The 17,677-nt window shown below is 32.6% G+C and overlaps 1 protein-coding gene across 4 annotated transcripts in view; it reads right to left on the bottom strand.

Annotated features, from left to right (window-relative positions):
* The window catches only part of LOC145287821 (cullin-3-like), a 241,197-nt gene that overhangs the window by 91,068 nt on the left and 132,452 nt on the right, over nucleotides 1–17,677 (bottom strand). The gene's annotated exons all lie outside the window — the stretch shown is intronic.

The raw sequence follows: 17,677 nt of genomic DNA, 5'->3' as shown, positions 1-17,677 counted from the left end.
CTCATCACCAAGTTTGAGTGGCAATCCCTTCCAAAGAAAACATTTAATAACCTAAAGTAGACACCCCCCCCCAAAAAAAAAAACATCTAACAGCCTAAAAATAAGTAAACCCCCCACACACACACACATACAGAAAAAAAAGGTTTTTCTGAATTAGTTAAAAAGAAAAAAAGAAAAAAAGTGAAGATCTCACACATTCCCATTTTTTCTTTTTTATCTGAGTCACCACTAACAAATTGTGTAATGTGCCATAGGTTAGCCATCCCTGTTTTATGAAAATAAACTTAACAAACCAGAGAGACTAGTAAGTACATCTCAGACATATATAAACAACTTATAAAGGACACAGTTTTTCCCGTAAGACAAAAAAAAACATATATTGCACATAAATCAACCAATAAGAGTCAAGGAATTCTTCTCGATAAACAATAACATCAGTTAGATATGCATCAACGTTTCATTGAATATATTATTTCTGTAACTAAATGGGAATCATATGGCAAGCATATAGACTAATAGTAATTTGCACTTTAAAAAATCTTTCTATATATTTTTTTAAATAATTAGTGTGAAAATATTTTAACGAACCAACAAGTGAATAATACATATTTGTTACGATTGGATGTGATTGATTTTGTAGCATTTATTCAAGTCGCCATAATGGTCAAGTAAATGGAAATGTGTCAGACTAAAATTTTTACTCAATTAGAAAACAGGATAAGAGCCAAATATGCTAATAAATATTACTTTTAAAATTAATGTAAATTGGTTTTATGCTGGGGAATAAAACAGATAAAACTTTCCCAAAAAACTTTTTTTTATCATTATTTTAAATATGTGAGCGTTTAAGTCAATACTGATAACAATGTAGAATAGCAGGATAGTGATACCGGGATAATGTGACATATGCACAAAAACAATTTAAATTACAAATCTTTGTATATGTATTTTTGCAAAAGATCTTTAACATAAATCAAATATAAATCATTACAAACATGGAATTACTGTTAAATATAATCGGGATGGTATAATGCTTTTGATAATTTCGAGAGTAAACTTCTTTTCTAAAAAAATAAACTCAACTAAAAAAAAAAAAAAAATATGCTGCAAAAACAAAAAAGTTCATTCCAGACTTACATTTAAAAAAACGAAAAGCATATTTTTTATCTTTAATATTTGACTTTGCCAATACAAACTTATTCCATCCTTATCCTATTGTTGCAATCTTTACCACAATTCCTTAATTTCATTAAAACGTTTCTGAGCAAAAATAGAAAAAAGTGGTAATCATTTTTGATTTTACTTTCCCTTTCAATACAAACGTGACATTCTGTTTCTTTTGTTATAAACTTTTAATTTTATAAAGCATGAAATGTGCATCTTGGCATACTTTGAAAGTCGCTAACATCATTCAGAAAACATCAATTATGGCAGGTTTTGTGATGATGTGTGCAAAAGTCACTGAAAAAACTTCATTAGACGCATCCCCAGAGTAGAGTTCTTGCTGTGAAGCATTATAGCCCATTTTTATTTGGAAGTCAATAAAACTGGCAATATTAATATTAATATCTTGTTAAAAAATTTTAAAGTGTTATCCTATTATCTATTGACACTGGAAACTAGAGAATAACATCAATAATAGTTCTTAACCTATAAATAAGTCACATATATACTGAAATACCTTGAACCTAGGAAAAGACAGACTTTCGTCACAAAACTAAATTTACAATTAATTGATGAAAATTTGATTCAAATTATTGGAATAATGAAAAGTCTTATGACCTGCAGTTTAATATTGCAATTTATGAAGAGACTTTAGTAGGAAATTTAAAATCACATTAAAATCCATACTTCCATGCTGGAAACAGAAGCTAAAAAATCAGCTGAACCTTTGCAGAAAGGAATCATCTCAAATCAAACAACTGTCAACCATGAAGTGCAGAGATAGCCTGCAGATGATATTTTTCAACCAAGTGTAAAATATAGCACACAAAACCATGGAAGCTGAAGAAGATAGCGAGGGAACTTGAGGGCACGACCCCAGTACTTGTCAAAATAAAAAGATGGAAAACAAAAATAGGGTGAAAACCAAAAATAAATAGTTTAAGTAAAATGCATAACTATTTTACCAAAGTTTAATAAGGGACACAATTGTAGACAAACCACCTAAAAAGAGCTGGAGGATCACTAGAGGCCTCTGTTTGAAAATGAAGAGGCCCAATGCATCCAAAAATGTTGCTAAAAGTAACAAAAACAGAAATGTAAGAAGCAGAAATAACAGCTGGCATGATAAAACAAAGTCTGAATGGGTTCCAGAATTACAGAACGCTTGGCACAGACAACCTGCCCAATTTCTGGCTTAAGCAACTAACAACACTTCATAATCATTATAGCAGTTGCTTCACCGAACTATTGAGAGGTGAAATAGTAGGATCCTACCGCTCCAGAAGATATCTCACTGCTGATGCAATTCTCTATCTATATAAGAGTCAAGTACATCCAAGGATGGAGTACTGCTGTCACATCTGGCCAGGAGCTGCTAAAAACAGCCTATCCTGCCTTGACAGAGTACAAAATAGGCTTCGTGGCTTAGTGGGGGGATGCCCTTTTCTCTTCCCTGCAACCTCTCTCCCCCAGAAGAGACTTTGCGAGCCTGTCTTATCGTTACTTCCATGGCAAGTGCTCGTCTGAGCTCCAATCTCTGGTCCTCCCTCACCAATCTTTCATGAAAAACGCCCGTCTAGCTGAAATCACTGTCAAAATTTTTCCCCACTCTTTATCTGTGCCAAAACCAAAACGTAGATTCCATGAACAAAGCTCCTTTCTTAGAAGTACATGCCTGTGGAACTCTGTTCCGTTTGCTTTTTTCCCACCTGACTACAACCTGAACGTCTTCAAGTCCAACAAACAAATTCCTGATGAACCGCTCCATTAAGTAAGACACTTTATCAAATCTCCAATACTAATGTACTGTACACGCAATAACCCTTATCCCCGAGTGGCTTCTGGGCCTTGATAAGTGGCGACCATCTTGTAAAAAATAAAAAGAAAAGAGGCCACACCAGCATGGCTGTTGAAAAATGATACAACCCTCATACCCGAAAGAAGTTAACAACATCCTAATAAGTACAGACACGTGTATTGTATCACTATGATTTTTAAGCTTTTCACTGGCCTGGTTGCAGATAACATCTATCAACACCTCTGCTCTGGAGAATATGTGGAAAAAATATAAGCAGGACGCAAAAGTGTTTAGGTACGAAGGTCCTATTGTTAAGACCATCCTTGAGAACTAAGAGGCAAAAGAGCATAAGCATGGCTTAGATTTATTACCAAAAGGCATATGATAGTGTCCCCTAGACATAACTACTGTGATGCCTTGATTTATATAAGATCCATCCAGTCAAAGAGACTGTATGTACATATAAAAACAAACAACTACGGTATTAAACAACACTAATGGAAAGAGGAATCTTCCAATTAGATAGCCTATCTCCTTTACTCTTCTGCCTGGCGGTAGATCCATTAAGCAAGTTACTCAATAAAAACAAGAGTACCTACAATCGGAGTCAGGGCCACCAACAAGATCTGAACAAAAGAGTCAACCACCTGCTTTTCATGGATGATCTCAAGCTGTATACGTACTCAAACGCTGGTTTAAGTTGACTCCTGCAAGTTGTACATAAATTCTCCAGAGATATTTGAAAGAAGTTTAGTTTGGACAAATATGCCAAGTACTCCAGAGCTGGAAAGAAGGTCCAAACGAAAAACATACAGTTTGAAGATATTGATATCAAGGACCAAGAAGAGCGGGGAAAAATACAAATACCCTGGCATAGAAGAGAACGATGCAATTCAAAATGCCAAGAGGAGAGGAAATGTTGGCATGTAAGGAAAATCTGTTAAACAGTTTACAAACAAGATCACTGCCATTAACATGCCATGCCGGCGATAACATTAAACTTTGGCATTGTTGACTGGTCACAGAGGGACATTAAAATGCAGAAAATGCTGGCATAACATTCAGAAACCAGTGTCTGCCTAGGCTGTATTTGCCCAGAAGAACAAGAGGTATTGGTTCCTCAGAAATTGACCATCAGCATTGTGCTACTATTGTGAGCACCAGGTAATATTTGGTACATCAACATCACAAGAGCCAGCAGAACAACCTCCATCGTGTAACTGGCCAAATATTTTGAACAAGATTGTCTTACAAATAAAACAGAAAACCAGTCTGTTACTGAAATAACCCCCAAAAGTTAAAATACACCAAGAAGTTCCATAGTAAAAAACTGAAAGAATGAGCCAACAGACATTGTGTCAAGTATTTTCCGAGTGAATTCATTCAGGACTATATAGATAAAGAAGTATTTATAGATTGGTTAAAAAGAGAATCAAGAGAGGATTATAATGGCTGGCCAAGATCAAGGCTTGATGACTAATGCTTTAAAAAAAAAAAAAAAAAAATGAATGGTCTCAACAATGACAACAAGTGCAGGTTCTGCCACTTGACATGTAAGGTTCTACTATACAATGTGACACAATAACGTGTGCAAATATCTTCACTGGATGATCTTTAAAAAAGTTGAATATCGAAGTCTTGGGAGCATGTTTACCAGAAAGAACTGTTAGAAATAAGTCATTATGACTATGCAATTCATACAGCTAGATACCTTGAAAACGGAGCTATTTAACCTGACATAGTGATATGAGAAAAAGGAGAAGATGCAACTTTAGAAGTTGGTGTCCCTAATGATGCTGGGTCAAACAAGGCTGAGAGAAAAACAATAACAAAATACCAAGTCTAATGTATGACATGAAAAGAAACTGGAATCTTAGAAAGATACCTATCATTCCAGTAATTATAGGAGCCACTTGACTCGTGAAAAAGAATTAAAACTATCTGGCAAATATACCCAGTGAACCAAGTGCAAGAGAAATATTTAAAAAAATTGCACTTAAAGGATGGTTGGTTAGAATCTTTAAAAGATCAGTTAAAATGTATGAGAATGTGTAGGATGCCCCATCAACAACAAAGAGCAAAACTACATATCAAAATATCTACTTGTCATTTGTATAAAATTCTTAATTTACAGCATTAAAATCTTCAAAAAGAAATTTAAATAAAAAGTATGTAATAAACATTAAATAAAGGAAGTATTTTAGCTCCAGATTTTCAATAAAGTGGTCCGAACGAAACCCCATAAAAGCAGTTTCTCAAAAGACAGATGGAGGTAAAAAAAAAAAAAAAAAAAATCAAAGCAAGATTAAAGATTAAACAAATCAGATTAATCATTCTATATTTAAGCTCATATTAGTGTTAATGCTATCAAGATTTTATTATTTTTGTTAAGTCGAATTAAAAAAAGTTTTTATTTAGAATTTTTTCAAAATTGCAGAAAAATCTTTACAATGTACATACTCTACACAGAACAGAAATGTCATATTCTAAAAATCATAACTTGATCCAGTAATTTTCTTTATACAGAAAATTGTGATTTTTAGAGTAAATAGTATCCATTATGAGGGGGGGGGTAATTTTGATCTTGACAGCTCAAATTGAATTGCCTTATTTATAAAACATGACTGATAAAAAAATAGCATCTAACTTCGTAATAAAATTAGTAAAAAAACTAAAATAAAAAAAATTTTTTTTAAAAACTACTCGATCAATTTACATAATTTTTGGAATAACATCTTTCGGTGACAGATATGTACATCATAAATAAGTTGAATTCTAAATAAGAACCAAATACACACACACACACACACATATATATATATTATATATATATATATTCACTAAGAATTCCCAGAAAAGAATGGAAGAAGTAGGTGACAACCATAAAAAAAATTTTTAAATAATTCAAAACAACTTTTGTTTCAATAAAAATAACAGCAACTGCTTGTGTGACTTTAAAAAAAAAAAAAAAATTGGCCACATAGGCAAGCTCGAACATGAAACGTGGAAAAGGGAAAGAAGGGAAAAAGGTAAGTGGCAAACGCTTTTGTCAACTGTACCATGATGACTTATAACGTCATGACCCTGAAAAAAATAACGTTTATAACACATGTGACTTGCAAAAAAATGGCGTTGCAAAAAGTGACCCCCTTGCAAGATATGGTCCAGTTGACTACCCCAAAATTAATCTTTTTTTCTAATTCTCATATTATGCACCCGAGGGATCATTCTTTCACATGATACCAGTTTTGACGCGGTCTAATGCGGCTGATGAAAGTTTTTAGTGGATATATGAATACAAACACAAACTGACGTTTGAGACTTACATAATAGATAAGACAACAGGGGAATTAACCTCTAACCCGGTTTCTAAAAAAAAAAAAAAAAATCAATGCCGGTAATAATAATTCAAAATAAATATCTTAATATAAATCAACTTTAAATAGCAAGCTTAAACAAAACACTTAAAACAATTCTCTCGCTATAAACAATAACTAACATACGGCTATTTAGTAAAATCGATTTTCCTTAATGTAATATACAAATGAGGTTACTTCTTAATTGTATATTTTGCAAGAATCATACTATATATATATATATATATATATATATACCGGCATTGCCCGGGTGTTTGGATGTGTATGTTGAGCAAAAAAAAAAAAAAAAAAAAAAAGTGGTAGTAGGAAGGCAGGCTCGAACTCGTACCGCAAAGAAGGAAAAGAACGGGGTAAAACCTAACCTTTATGCGGTTACGACCACCGCCAAACCGGAAGCGACATTTTTTAAAATTAAGGCTAGACAATCTAAAGGAGAGGATAACTTTAAAAAATATTGCCAAAAGAAATGACCCCCCCCCTCTGTAGAAAAGTGCTTAGTTGAAGGGGAAGATATTAATGTTTTTAGCCAATTTTTCGATATTTGTCGTATGAACGATCGAACTTTAAAACGATACTGATCTTGGTAACATCCGTCACCTCTATTGAAAGTTTAAGGCAGATATGCGAACAGACATACATTTATATATTGGTAACTAAAAATTTTCGACCCAAACTAATGAAAAAGCTTGCCCTATCTCTGAATACCCTTTATGTCAAATTTCAAATATTTAGACCAGAAATTGTCTGAGTAATTTGGAAGACACCGCAGAGGTTAATTTTTTAAAACTTTGACCCCTATTATAACCCCTTAAAATTTATTGTTTTGGGCTCAAATCAAGTTATTAAGTTAGATCCATGTCCAAGGAACCTATATCTAAAATTTCAAGTGTGTAGACCCAAAATTGTCGGAGGAGTTTGGTAGAGTTCTCAAAGGTCAAATTGTTGAACTTTGACTCCCTTAATCGCCAAATTTCTGGCCAAAAACCGATCACATCGATTTTCCCAAATCTCAGTATCCTGTATATCAAATTTCGAGTCTGTAGACTAAAAATTGAGAGTTATTGTGTAGGGAAATGTACACAAACACAGACACGTTCACTTTATATATATATAAGAGAGAGAAATAAACGAAATAGGAAAGTAATGGACCCTTTTCTATATTTTAATCAAATTGTAAACGAACAGATAGGAATACGAATTTATATACATATTGATGTGCGCGTATGTGTGTGCATATCCCAAAGTATACTTATCCAGTAAACCTTCCTTGAGACACTTCTCATTGTATAAATTAAAACAGCACTAACCCTATGTGAGTTTAAGCAGCTTCCTCCAAAGGAGGAAGTTCCATGGGAGTATGAAATTCACAAGCGATCCCCAGTCACATGTATATTGTATATCCCAGTTAAGGGAGATGACATTAGGTTTTTGCAATTCTTGCAAGGAGTTGTCAACACCCTCCTACATACAGCGCCTGGAATTCCCAAATTGATCACCCATCTAGTACTAACAAGGCTCAACCTTGCTTAACTTCGGTGATCTGACGAGAACCGGTGTGTCAACATGATTATACCGTACATTGTATAAGGGTTGGTTGGTTGTTTTTGTTTTACGGCATATCAACCCTTTTCAGGTTATTTAATACCGAATCCAAAGATTTTGAAGAAAGATTTTTTTAATAGAATATATTTGTTGTTTTCAAGTCATTTTCTATTTAACCTATAGTTGGGACCCTAACAGGTACTACCACTCCGGGTCAGAGTGGACCTGGGAGCAATTGCAATTAAAGGGTGGCTCCACACTCTCCAAAGCCCGCAAGCTGAGGCCTCACCACTGGATATAGTTTAAGGTCATATCCAGGACCTTGTATAAGGGAGACATAGAAATCTTTAGTCTCTTTTTTCAATATCTTTTCATGTTCTCTCACAAACACTGATTTTAGATATAAACGCTATACATGTGACCAAGGAACTACTTGTGAATTCAATATTCTCAGCAACTTCTTCCTTGAAGAAGGTAGTTGGCTCAATCAACCCAAAGAAAATGTTAAACCAGGGCAGGACAATAGGATTGTTAAAAGACAAAGGCCCAGCACCAATACCTTTCAAACAAAAATGACGCAATGTCCAGGTGAAAACGTGGTTATGTTATGTATGATGTGGGAAAGATTTTGTACAAAAACTTTGCATCCAATGGAATGACTTAACATACATTTGCAAGATGTGATGAACCAGCCAGGCTGGAATGGGATATTTGTGATGCAGTGTAGTAATTTGAAAGAGATCAACCCACCAAAAATGTATAGTTGTATTAACAAGATTCCATCAGTTTATCAGTAAGTGTCATGCTTGTTTCTAATTGATGTTTCAATGTTTTTATCTCCATTTCTCAGAACAATGGCCATTTCAAAATTTTCAAGGAATTTTATGTTAATACTCATATCAGCAATGCAAACATCAAGGATTATTTTTGCTGAATAAGTTGACAAAAACAAAGCTGCATTTGAACGCCATGTCACTGGCAACAAGCGATTAGAATTTAATTAGATCTCCATAAATAAAATTTTTTTACAATTTCATTTTTGTACGTATTCGATTACTTTCTTTTGTTAACGACGATTGCTTGAGGTATGACAATTTAGTTTCAGTATCGATTGTATTAGTTTTCACATTCATACTTCTATTTTCAGTTCAGTTTAGATTTTTCTAAGGAAGGCATTTTTCTTGCGTGACGATTTATCTCATTGAATTATGCCACTATTACAAGGAGTTGGTCCATTTGTGACTAAATAATTCTATTATTTAATGAGCTAATTATTGATTATGATTAATTTATTGCATTTTCAACAGTTGAATTCTTAAACAGATTTCAAAGAGTTATGAAAATCGAGAAGAATGCCTGTCCCAGTATGGGCAAAATTAATTTCACCAAATCAAAAGTTCTGCACGAATTTTATGTCTTCTTTATATATATATATATATATATATATATATATATATAAATAAATAAAAAAAAAGACACTAAACTTTATTTCTAATTCTAATTTTGATTAAAAGGAGTTTGATTTGAGAAAATGGTTAAAATTTAGTATTAAGCGAAAACTGAAATTTGGGACAATCTTGCTTCCTTTGTGTCTAATGATTATGGATCAAATTTGATAAATTTAAATTTTCAAAAGAGATGTTCAGCCCTCTAAAACTTCAAATACTCCAAAAAGACTGAAATTTGGGAAATATTAATCAATGTCTGAAAATTTCACAAAAATCAAAGTTTAAATCTTCACAACTCCTCTTCCTTTATAAAGCTAAATTTAATTAAATTTGGCCCAATGTTGCTTAGGTTTTGTGATCTGATGAGAACCGGTGTGTTGACGTTATTATGCCATATATAATATAATGCTGTTTAATAATAATAGCACTATTATCAAACAATTTTGAAAAACAAATTTTGTTTGGTTTTCAATATACAAGCAAAATGGTAAAACTGTCCATCTATAATGATAATTCTTTGAAAATATCAAAAAGCAGCAATACAAATGAAAATTAAAATATAAAATTAACCGTAAATTTCCTTTATTCCATTCATAAGGAAAGGAAAAAAATTAGTACAAATAAAAACACATGAAAAGCTATTCTAAAAAAGACCAAAGAATTCCTTGTTGATTTAATATAAGAAAGTATGAAAGTTATGTTTGGATGATAAATCTACATGGACGGGAGCCCACTAGTGTGGATGATGCCCCTCTCTACCTATACATTAATTAAAAAACTGATGAAGTTAATACTTGTGATAGAAATGAGTTTCTTGAAATGGTGAGGAAGTATTAGAGTGGGGAGGGGAGGAGCATTAAAAGTGTTAAACGAAAAACAACGAAAGAGTAATATTTGAAAAGCCAAGATTCTATAATACTTACGGAATATTGAGTTTAAAAATATGTATATATAAAATATATTGAAATAATTTGAAAAAGTTGCTAAGATAAAACAGTGTACATCTCATACACTGTTTTATCTTAGCAACTTTTTCAAATTATTTTAATTTTTGTAAATTGCCATGAAAAAAATATAACTCTAAACTTATGCTATTTTTTTTTTATTTACTTTAGTAACAAAATTAAAATCTTACTAATTTTTTTAACATGTCCTAGAAAAGTGAAAATATAAATTGTTTTAAAGTTTACATTTTAGGATTAAAATATTTTTTTTTATTTTTTACTTTTGTTTACCTCAAATAAAGTGTATTGCCTTTGAAGCATGACGCGATCATGATAGGAGCCAAATTTATATGGTAGCAGAGTTTGGCAGCAAGACATTTATTCATATTACATTTAAATTCCTGCAAGTTGATGCTGTTGTGGAAACAGGGAGCAGGTGGAGAATTCCAATGACTAGCAATTTGAAGAAAGAAGCTATTAAAGTAGAAAATCTTCCCATATCTAGGAACCTTAAAAGTGAAGGGATGGAATTTTGCTGCTAGTCAGAAGTATTTATATATAAGCACAATAAGTCCATAAGAGCACTTCCCATAGAAATATTTGTAAAACAAATACTGGAATGTGTTGGGTTGAAGGTTGGAAGACAGTAAGAAACCTATAAGGTTAGAGATTTTTTTGTACTCTGTCCAAGCGGGAGAGGTTAGCAGTTGATGCACCAGCCCAAGTATGCCAACACCCGATGCACAGAAATTGTAAAGTCAAGATTACATACATACCAGGTGCTCTGCCTTCATGAGACATTATAATTCAGCAAAGATGTTTAAAAGGAATGTGTATATTAACATGTTTATGCGTTACTTATCAGCCCAGTGATAGTTTAGGGTATGCATAACCCACCAGCAAGTGAATATGCTCTGGTACTCAGTTTCCCCAAAGAGTTTTCCTTGATAATAGTACGTCTCAGTTTCATGGAATGGCAAATGTAGCAATGCTACTGCGACAAAGGGCATATGAGGTTGAGGTTGAATCAACCACATCGACAGAGACCTTGGACTACTGATGTGTTACAGTTAGTGAAGAGCATCCAGATAAAAAAAAAAAAAAATTTTTTTTTAAAATCGCTGCTTCAGAATTACATGGCAGTCAATGAAAAGTCTAAAGTGGATAAGGGTTTAGAGACAACAGACTTTAAGCAACGGCAAATGGACACAGTCAAGTCCTTCAATTGTGAACACTGGAAACTTAGCATAAGGACAGCCAGATAATGTTGAATCCCTGTCGGAGAAAACAAACAAACCTGGATAGTAAGTTTGAGTGGTGGACAGCAACAAAATTTAGGTATTTTGAAATAATTTTATAAGAGGCCCTCGAAACAAAAGATTAAAGTATATGATAAATAATAATATGGCCGAATCTTTTATCTTGGAAGTCACTGATTCCGAACAATGCCAGATTTCTTTACTGGAAAAATTATTTAAAATAAAAGCTCAAGACAAAAGCAGATATTTTGTTTTATTTTAATGATCAAGTTTGTCACCATGTTTATGAAGCATGATCTATAGTAAGAGACTATTAGTGTATATGTACATCAAGAACTAGTACATCTGCCATAAAGAAGCCAAAACAAGGGTTACTGGATGACCTTCTGAGAATCTGAACTTACAGTTGACTAAAACAATAGATTTTATATTAACAATTTGCTGCTTCCAAAAATTAGGCTCTCAACCAACTGGTCACAGGTGTTATTTTAGAGTTTTCACCCCAAATCATGAACTTTTCTATGCTGCTATTTCACTCATAGCTGGAGAGAGAAGAGATTGATTCATATTGTTTATTAGACAAGATAGACCCTCCCTCAACATGACTCAAACACTGCATAATCTGTCCCAGTAACCTTTACACCACCACTTATTTTCTACATAAAAAAAAAAGTCAACATGTTACCTATTTATCAAAACAGTATCTAAAATATGTCCAAGTTTAAATCAAGTTTGGTTATAGATGTAAAGAAACAGACTTAAAAATGGATGTTAATATGGGGGGGGGGAGCTAAGACTTTACAGACCTCAAGAGACAAAATGCGCACAAGGAGCCTATAATGAAGCAAGAGTTGCATAATCCTAAATGCATATTTCATGAACTACTATTGATATTTAAAAATAGTATATCAAGTGATAAAGTCCTCAACCGATAGAAGATCCCTAAATAATCACAGGAACAATTAAAAAATGAAGAATGTGTGTTCATTCTGACATCTTGTATAGCAGTGAGACATGGCTATAAACACTTCTGATCTGCTATGTCATCAGCGTAACGACATTGCTATGATCAAGTAGATGTGTAACTGCAAATGAGAGGAAAGGACTCCTTTGACCATGCTTCATCAGAAACTTAGTATTGGTGAGATTCTGAATACCTTGTGTGCTTTGCGTTTTAGATAGTTTGTCAATGTAGAGCATGCCACCTCTTGTATTAACTCGATATCTCGCTTGCATATCACAGATATTAGGGAGCATAGCAGACAAGGAAGACCTGACTAGATTACGCAAGAAGAGATTTGACTATATGAATATGACTGATATTAGGATTGGGTCACATGGAAAACTAGATTGGAAGGTTGCATGCCCACACTTGCGGTTGGGATTCTAATAGCACCTTAAACACCAAAACCAAATGTTGGTAATGGATCTATTAAGATTAATCTATTAAGTCAGCACATTTAGAAATGGAAATTTCAAACTTAAGCATGATAGATAAAACAAGAGAACATTTTGGGCATGTCCGAAAAATAGTCATGTATAACTTGCATATTGGAAATTGTCAGCAATGCGACAAAAAGGCAGAAACTTCAAAATTCTTGATGTTTGAGTATAGCTAATTTTTCTCTGGATTTCTACGATAGATGCAAAAAGAGGGAAATCTGAAAAAATAAATATTTTAAGTGAAGAACAGAAATCTATAAAAATATGTACAAACTTGAAAAGATAGAAATCTGTGAAATTAATTTAAAAAATAAAATTTTTAAAGTCATTTCAATTTTCTTGTAGTTAGAAATAAAAAAAAAATAATTCCAAGTTATGTTAAAGCAAAATGCTGACAAAAGTATTCCATATAGTAAGTTTTTCTCCAGGCCTGTCAGGTGTAACGACCAATTTGCTGAAATATGAAGAGATTATCATCAGAGCACTTGTGACAATTTAAAAAACAAAAGACGATATTTTAGCAAAGCAATGGATTAATGGCATTACTGTCCCACTTTAGAAAGGCAAAGGAGACACATTGCTATGTGGAAGTTTGGGAGAACTAGTCAGTTTCTTGAGCATGGCTTGAAGTCAGTCATTCAAAACGTTCTAAAGTGTGTCCCACATTGACATCAAAGGCCCAAAGCCACAAGGTAGGTCCTTAAGATATGAAGATCAGATGATAACCTAAACTGCTGGCACAAGTGAAATGACAACAGGAAAAGTTGGAAATCATTCACAAAATTTCTAACCTAGAGTATGAGACACAGACAAAAATAAAATTAAATAAATAAATAAAATAAAAAATCATAGTTTTAGCTATCGAATGCTATAAGGTAATAAGACGGATGTTCTTTAGTCAAAGAAGATTATGGAGTTGTGCTCTGGCCATTTAATCTTGTTTTGTTGAAGCTGTTAAATAAAGCTGGACTGGTTTCTCTATATTGCTGAAATGGTCTTTTGGAAAAGCAAGAGCAATTCTGTGCTATCACACAGAAGTTGCTTGAACAATTACCAAATTTTTCCTCAGTGTTGATTCCCAAAGCCTTTACTATAAATAGTTATAAGGTAATGAAGGTTTTGACTTCTCTTAGACGAACTGCTCCTCCAGAGACCCATCTATCCAAAGCAAAGTACCAATTAATCCACCTATTTAGAAATAGTTCTGCCAGGCTTATATCTAAGTCACCTAAACAGGCTAGGAGCTATACTATTTTAATTATTCTCATCTCCGTATTATTAATCATCGGACTACTGTTTTCATCTTCAGTATGATTTTTCACAACGCTTTGGTCGATGTGACCTCCAACCTTCTCCAGGTGTATTTTATTGAACTCACAAATGTTTCTGTCAAACTCGGGAATTTGGACGGAATTTCGAGCGGATCACGAGGGTAGCGTGTTATTGTTCTGTCAGCCATGATAGAGGTCCTCTTTGTTTTGTGATTGAGTTAGGTTTCTGAATTTTTGGAATAAGGATTGATAATTTATATTTGAATCATTCAGACTAATGTTCTCATCTTGAGTGTTGTTCACGCGTTTCAAGATAACCTCCGTCCTTCAGATGTATTTTGTCAAATTTTGTGGAATCTTTTTATTGAACTCCTTGCAGTGCATGGATCTATGGAATAGCAGATAATGTACTTGATAAAATGCAATTGTAAGTTACACTCTTCTGGAGATTGAAAATTCAATCCTCAGTGCGGGCAACACTTAAAATAAAATTATGAATTACTTATGACAAAATGAGAGTATGCTATTCCCATGGATTAAATAAAGTGTTCTTTTCGAAATTCTTTGCAGATTCCAAGGTTTAAGAAAAACATTCCAAAGTTCCACAAGATACACTTGAAGGCTGGAGATTATATCAACCAAAATGTGTGAAAATCACTCAAGATAACAGTAGTCAGTCAGAATTATCCAAATAATATGGAGTGAGTTATGCTTAAATTTGATATTAATATTAAAAAAAAATTTTCTATTCATTTTAAAAGAAAATACAACTTTGTTATATATGGATCATGGAATTGCATTTATCTGTAAAAGATCTAGCTAATTTGCATACTTTTTTAAGCATTCATTTTAATTAAATTCCTATTATTTCTTTTGTTTTTCTTATGTGATAATCATCTTTAGTTAACTATTATGTGTAATAGTTATGCAGATATTCTATATGATTTATACTTGCATAATATTTGTGTAAAAAGGTTATATTAAACAAGCCTCTTTCTATATATATATATATATATATATATATTTGTTTAAAAAAATTTTGCCTACCAAACTCCTGTCAGTTTTTGGTCTACAAACATAAGACTTTATATATAGGATATTCGAACCCATGCAAAACTTTATATTTGGGTTTTAGCTGGGGAAAATCAGTTCAAAAGTGTGAAAATTTAAAAATGGAATTTGGCAGGTGAAGGTCGAACAATGGCATCATAAATATGCACGTGTAAGATAATAGCTATTGGTTCATGTTTTAATTTTTGCCTTGCAGCAAACAGGTCTTCATAGCTCAGGCATTAACATCAAAGGAAAAAGTAAATCATAAGCTACACGTTTTGGTTTCGATTCTCAGTGGTGGTGCACAAGTTTGTTTTTTTTCCTCCCACTTTTAAACTTTTTAAAATCATTACTATATATTGGGTCCAATAATAATATAAGACAAAATCTACATTAATCAAAAAATCATATTTAAGTGTATTTTATGACCTGCTAATATATATATATATATATATATATATATATATATATACATACATACACACAAACACAGGCTCCTTCAGTCTTTAACAGACTATGGATACCCACGAAGGGGTGCCTACACGTGAAATTTTTGTGGCAGGAGGTGCGCAATCTCCAACCACACCTCTCTTGAGTCGGCATTGTTAAATACCAGTGGCAAGTGAAGTGTATGTATAAGACTACTGGAAACAAATGCTGAGATAAGCAGAGAGCACATACAGCACCTAGAATTCCCAAATGGTCACCCATCTGGTACTAATCAGGCTCAACGTTGCTTAACTTTGGTGATTTGACGAAAATCGGTGTGTCAACGTGATTATGATGTACATATATATATATATATATATATATATATATATGAGAGAGAGAGAGAGAGAGAGAGAGAGAGAGAGAGAGAGAGATACACAACAAATAATTGTTACAAAAGGCAAGCTAGGTTACTTTTCTACCTACCTGGATAAGTTATGTGTTTTAAGTCATTTTAAAGTTTTTAAAGGGTTTTTCACTTAAAAAAGATAGTCGAGTTAAAATTTAAAAAAATATATAGTCTTATTAGAGTCGTAGTCAAACCCCAATAATCACTTAAAAATTAAACAAAATACTGGTAGAGCACATTTTTGCACAATTCATTGTACGTGTTTTCTATCAATATTTGCTTAATTTTCGATTTTTGAGCGATTATCGAGACTTGATTGCAATGAGACCACCAATTTGTTTTTCATTCTAACTTTGTAGTTTTTAAGTAAAAAAAAAATACTTTAAAATAATTTTTAAAAAAAACTTACCCAAAGAAGTAGAGGAGTAACCTGTCTTGCCTTTAGTAACAGTTATTTATTGTATATTTTTTTCACCCCCCTCCCTTTTTTTTTTTGCTTTGTTGGCTATACTAGAAAATCACCAAAAAAATTATTAGGGCCTTTGATATGACAAAGACACAGTCAAAAACATTTTCCAACATTAGACACGTTTTTTAATCTATCAAAAGACAGAAAGAAAAAACTTGACATTTGTTTCTTTCATTGTAATCTGTTGACATTGGAGATAATTTTATTGTCATGTGCCTAAAAGAAAGTGAAAATATATTTTTAGGCAAATATAAATTTAATGCAAAATGATCACTCACTTTCTGCTGAACAGATAGCGCTTGAATAACCTGTAATCGTTTTAGTTAAATCTTAGATCTAAAAGATGCTCTTGTTTTGTTTTGTTGCTGCTTTTGTGTGTGGTGATGAGGGTATCTGTTCTACCGTGGATTTAAGGGATAATTTCTTTTGAGGATGGTTTTGTTTAGTTTTTTTTTTTAAAACTCCTTTTTCTAAACTTTTTCGAATCTATGTGTACAGTAATACAAACCCCAAAACAGGTTTTGTCTGTACACAGATTCGAAAAAGTTGTCAAAAAACAAATATATAACAAATAAATGTTATCAAAGGCAAGATAAGTTACTTTTCTACTTAACTGGATAAGGTTTTAATGTTTTTATTTAATATAACATGTTTATTCAGCTCGAAGAACATACAGTGTTTATCGATATATTGGAAAATTTTAAATGGCGCCCGACTCTTTTTGACACATTAAGTTTGGGAAAAGGAGTTAAAAACAAAAAGCTAGACAAACTACTGTTGCAAACCAACCGAATATATGTCAGCCTATGTCACGGTAACATATATTGAGCGAGTTTCTAACAGTATTTTGTCTAGATTTTTATTTTTAACTCTTTTTCCCAAACTTACTGTGTCAAAGAGAGAGAGAGAGAGAGAGAGTCGGGCGCCATTTTTAATTTTCCAATACATGTTTAAAAATATGACACTTTAATTCTCAGTTAGAAATTTCTGGAATATTCTTACAATTTTCTACATTGAATAAAAATACTTTAGTTTTAACAAAAATATATTTAAAAAAAGTAAACTTGAATT

The sequence above is a fragment of the Euprymna scolopes genome, chromosome 11 (assembly GCF_053919585.1).
Source record: "Euprymna scolopes isolate OS-2025 chromosome 11, ASM5391958v1, whole genome shotgun sequence".
NCBI classification, from domain to species: Eukaryota; Metazoa; Mollusca; class Cephalopoda; order Sepiida; family Sepiolidae; genus Euprymna; species Euprymna scolopes.
The sequence above is the reverse complement of the archived record's forward strand: the minus strand, read 5'-3'. Positions and strand labels throughout refer to the sequence as shown.